This window comes from Aplysia californica, unplaced genomic scaffold (genome assembly GCF_000002075.1).
Source record: "Aplysia californica isolate F4 #8 unplaced genomic scaffold, AplCal3.0 scaffold01060, whole genome shotgun sequence".
NCBI classification, from domain to species: Eukaryota; Metazoa; Mollusca; class Gastropoda; order Aplysiida; family Aplysiidae; genus Aplysia; species Aplysia californica.
In genome coordinates, this window is record NW_004798330.1 from 172013 (window position 1) to 177814 (window position 5802).

Consider the following 5802-nt stretch of genomic DNA (forward strand, 5'->3'; position numbering starts at 1 on the left):
AAACCCAGACGTTTTTAAGAAAACTAATATTAGTATCACCCCTAAAAAGCCTTTTTTCTTCATCACAAGGTGATAAAATCATAGTCCTCACTTGATTAAGAATATATTAGAAGAAATTGTTCAACCACAATTTCTGTCCTCGTGATGGTGTAGCGAGCTGGGAAGGAATCGACATTTTTAATGGAAAAAAGACAGCGCCTTAGGTTTATTCAGGGTGGCACCCAAGCTTCCAAAAAAAAAAAAAAGAGAAAAAAAAGAACAACTGCTAGGCCAATCTGTGTGTCCAGTTTTGGGCGTCAAAGGGTTTGTTGGGTTGTGCATGTGCTCAGTCGCAGGGTATCAAAAGCAGTTGGGACACTGTTGTAAACTCGGAATTAATTCTTTGTCTGACATGATTGCTCGTACATCTTATTTCTGTGATGTCTCTTTCAAACTTTTCAACGTTTTCAATTGGTCACTTGTCCATTGTGTCATCCTCGGCCGAATATCGTAACCCAATCAGAATTACAATATTACAGCATCATGAATCTGCAGCAGACCCTTCTGTGGTTCAAAGATCTGAAGTTTTGTTTGTTTGTTTATTTGTTTTGTTTTTGGGTAAGTGTTTAACGGCGCATGCAACTGCATAAGGTCATATCCGCGCGCGGGGACACATTAAACATTTTCAGTTGGTAGGAAATTTTGAATTTTGCCTGGATGACGGCCGAAGCCTACTCTTAAGTTTTATCGATTTAAAACAATCTTTAACGTGCGCAAGATGCACACAGGATATCCGAGATTTTTCGCCTTTGTTCCGTAGGCTAGGTGTAGATCTTTCCTACCAAAAGATCAAGGGTATGGCTGAAAGTCAGCAGTAAGAAGGAGCCAAGGAGTAGTAGTAGAAAGGCTGCAGAAAGAGACAGGAGCCCAGGGGAGGGGGCAAAGGAGGTGAGGGGGTGGGGACAGAAAGTGGAGACGAAAGCAGTATACAGAAGATTACTAGAGAGCAGGAAAGGGGGTGAAAAGAGACACATTTAGTTAAAGAATAAATGTTCCCCTCACTATCCGGATTCGAACCCAGGACGTTTGAATGAGAGGCAAACACCTATACCTCAAGGCCAAGAGAGTCCCCGATCTTAAGTTTTGACCAGAGGACAAAAAGAAAGAGATGCAAAACCATTATCATGAGTCAGAGGGTGGATCCACAACATCACTGCTTTGCAAGTGCAAGGTGTTGTGGCCGACATTGTGAACGTAGAACAAGGAGTTGATCACCTAATCACAAATCGGTGCAATCAAGATAAAGAAAAGGTGGACATCGTGACAACCTAGACGAATTTATCATTGCCTTCAAACAAAAGCAGGGATGGTGTGGGTAGCTTTTTAATAAATCTAAATAGTAAGAACAGTCCAAACAGTTGTAATTTCGGCAGACCTTGATAATGAACACAGGCACCTTGTTAATTTACTTAAATCTTGCAATATTAAAGAAGTAACACACATTGAAAATGCAGTTTTCTATGTGAGTGGATATGTTAATTTTTAAAGAAACTTAACGGTGTTGTGTGCAAGAATTGCATATAGGGAAATTAAAAGATTCCTCATCTTTCCATGCAAGGCACATGACTCATCAGTCAGAAACAGTTTGAACATTGTCGTCACGGTGACTTGGAAGAAAGCCCAGTTTTAAACTCGTGGAAGTTTTTGTTTTGTTTGAGGCTGTTTAAGAAAAACAACAACATGTTTTAAGCCTTTGATGAATAGAGCACACATTAGACAGAATCTAATAAATAGAAAATACTCCCGGAGCCAAACAAAACTAATATCGAAGGTGATTCCTGCAAATGCCAGACGGACTATACAGTCAATGAACAATGTATTTATTAGCATCAGACTGCACGATGAACATTTTTTATACATGTACAATGAATTTCGCAGAACAGGTCCAAAAAAGAACAGACGGAATATATTTAATTTTAAGTGTCTCACCTACAGCTTTTCATGCTACAACTCTTACTGAAACAAACAAACAGATTACATGTATATCTTTTGCCTGTGCCTGATTTTGTAACTTAGTATGTTGTGAACATTATACATGTACTGTCTTGAACGATGTTGCGTTATTATTTGCTTGCTTGCTTTTTGTTGTTGCTTGTTTGTTCTTTTATCATTTATATTATATTACTACGGTACTAATGGCCTTCCCTTCTGTACAGACTGTAAACCTAAGTTATGACCAATGTTGCGAGGGTTTTTAGTTTTATAATATTATGTTAATGGTCTTTGCCTTCAGTCTTGATAATGATTCTTTTCAATCCAGTTCTTATGGATGTCAGGTCAGCCTTAGTGCTGCTACCATAATGACAGTAGATGGTACTACCTGCAGCTGTTCCTACTGCCTTGTAGGTGCAAACGGGAGTATGAAAGGTTAAGGGAGTAAACCCTAAACAAATCCGGAGGGAGGGCCCCTAAGGCAGTCGACAGGGAGGAACGATCCGAACTATCTTCTGGCAGCCCCTGCAACTTTGCTGGTTCCAAATGTATTGACCTTGTCTCTCCTTTGGACTAAACCAGCTGAGTCGAAAGGGGGTTCGTGCAAATTGGGCAAGGCACGTTCTCCATATAGTCAGGCCCTTCTCCATATAGTCAGGCCCAGGCATTTAGCTTAGTCAAGATTTCAAGATTTCTGGGAGGACACTACAAAAAAGCAAATACAGCGGATCAGACCCACAGCTCAACCACAACTACAACAGCATTTTTATATGATTATGGAGAGGACACTCCATCCTTGTGACGAGCAAGGAAAAAAACACGGGAGGTGGCAGTTTACGGGTTATAAGACATCCTTATTTGGCGAGACAGGATGTCGCCACGGGTCACCTTTGACGATGGGAGTGACTATTCAGTCACACTGATAGCTACCGCCCGTCTCAAACTGGGCAGCCCCCAGTCAGTAAGGTGCTGATCCGCCACGTCTGTTTGCTTCTATGGGTGTATGGAGCTAGGACAAAAACCGAAAGGCAGACGTTAAATCCAGCGCAAGGCAAAAAAAGAGTAAAACTAACCCCATGGAAACTGGGGACCTGGAATGTTAGAACAATGACAACCGGATTGGACACTACAAACCTGGAGAAAACAGAGGACATAAGAAAGATGGCAATCATAGACAGGGAGCTCACACGACGCAATGTAGACATCACAGCCCTGCAAGAGACAAGACTTGCTAACTCTGGTACCATCAGGGAAAGAAACTACACATTCTTCTGGAAGCGTCTTGGGGAAGATGAGAGGAGAATCCATGGTGTGGGCTTTGTCGTACACAACAGATTGCTGAACAGGATCAGCACCCCCCAAGGTATATCCGAACGTATCACTGTCATGGAAATGGAAACCAAAACTGGAAAGGCTCACTTTATCAGCGCCTACGCCCCAACTCTTAACAACAGAAAATGAGAAAAAAGACCAGTTTTACGAGGAACTTCAGGATGCAATCAACAACGTCCCAAAAACAGACTAACTGTTTCTCATGGGCGACTTCAATGCAAGAGTAGGCACTGAAAACAGAGGAGCGACATGTTGATAGACAGCTACATGAGGCCATTCCTCAGCTCTCCGAAATATCAGAATTTGATACAACACCAACAGAAGAAGAACTCTCCTGTGCAATCGATGAACTCGCTTGCAGAAAAGCAGCAGGGAATGACAACATACCTTCTGAAGTGCTGAAAGAGAAAAAAGAGACTCTCCTCCCATATCTCTACAAGCTACTAACGACTTGTTGGCTGAAAGCAGAAATTCCACATGACGTGAGAGATGCCAAAATTACCACACTCTACAAAAACAAAGGGGACAAAGGAAATTGCAACAACTACAGAGATATCTCACTGCTAAGCATCACTGGAAAAGCTTTCGCTAGAATCATCCTGAAGCGACTTCAGAAACTAGTAGAAAGAGTCCTACTAGAGAGCCAATGCGGTTTTAGATCAAACCGCTCAACAATGGACATGATCTTTTCTATTCGTCAGCTACAAGAAAAATGCAGGGAGCAACGACTGCCATTACATACTGCGTTCGTCGATTTGACAAAGGCTTTTGATACAGTCAGTAGATCAGGACTGTACATGGTGCTTTGAAAAATTGGCCGTCCCCCAATACTGCTACAGCTCATCATCTCATTCCACGACGATATGAAAGCCACCATTCAGTTTGACGGTTCAACATCAAACAGTTTCAACATCAATAGCGGAGTAAAGCAAGGTTGTGTCTTAGCACCAACCCTTTTTAGCACTTATTTTGCTGTCTTATTGCAGTACGCATTCAAGAATCACCAGGGGATGTCTTCCTCCACTGGAGAACTGATGGGTCGCTCTTCAATCTTGCTCGACTCAAGGCCAAGACCAAGATTAACAAAACAACATTACGAGACCTTCTCTTCGCCGATGATGCTGCTCTTGTTGCTCACAGTGAATCAACCCTACAAACAATGATGGACCGCCTATCAACAGCATGCAAGGTCTTTAGTTTGGTCATCAGTGTTAAGAAAACAGTCATCCTTACCCAAGAAGGTGCAGAGCAGAGCCATATATGGCTGAACGACAAAGAACAGTGGACAAGTTCTGTTACCTGGGGTCTACCATCAGCTCTACAACGTCACTTGATTATGAGATCAACATAAGGATAGGGAAAGCAGCAACAACTTTAAGAAGGCTGACAAAACGAGCATGGGCAAACAAAAGATTAACCATCAAAACAAAGATCAAGATTTACGAAGCATGTGTCCTCAGCACACTCGTTTATATTATGGATCTGAAACATGGACCTTGTACAGCAGACAAGAAAAGCATCTCAGATGCTGCCGCAAGATCTTAGGCATTTCGTGGAGTGACAAGGTTACAAATGTTGAAGTGTTGGCACAGGCAAACCTCCAGAGCATGACAACTATCATGTGTTTAAAAAGATTGAGATGGCTTGGCCATGTCAAGAGAATAGATGACAACCGGATTCCGAAGCAACTTCTCTATGGAAAACTTGCCAAGGGAAAGAGACAAAGAGGAAGACCAAATTTGAGGTACAAAGACACCGGCAAAAACAGCTTATCTAAGCTTGGAGTAGATTTTAACATCTTGGAAGAAATAGCTGAGGACCGGAAAACATGGAGGAAAATAATAAAGGAAAGAACTAAAATGCTAGAGAACAGCCTTAGAAACAACCAGGCTGAGAAGCGCCAACGACGAAAGGAAAAACGGCGGAAAAACAGAGCGTCGATCTATGACACTGACATGCAAGCACTGCGACAGAATCTGCGCTTCAAACATAGGAAGAATTAGCCATGAAAGAAGCTACGTGAAGACAACCTTGAGACCATCTTAAGCTAAATTGATCGTCTGCATAGACGAAAAGAGCCATACTTACTTACGGATGATGGCATATGCGTGCGTTGTGTGAGCCCATGGCTGAGCAAAGCAACGCGCACTCGTCACTAACCTTGATTCTCCAATAACGCACCAGAGACAACGTACATTGTCTCTGAACGCACTAATGCCGAAGAAGGATTGCACCGCCTCTTCAACTCACCAATCGTGTCTATATAAAATTTAGAATAACGAGACTCGAATGTTCAGGAGAAGTAGGGTCACTCTATATAATAACAATATTATTTGTAACTTGTGAGTAAACTGCAGAATCCAAATTATAATTAAATAGCAATACAATGCCGTGATCACTGCCTTCTCAGTCTGCCACCCACAACTGTGGCAAGCCCATTGTGAATCATGTGTGTGTGTGTGTGTGTGTGTGTGTGTGTGTGTGTGTGTGTGTGTGTGT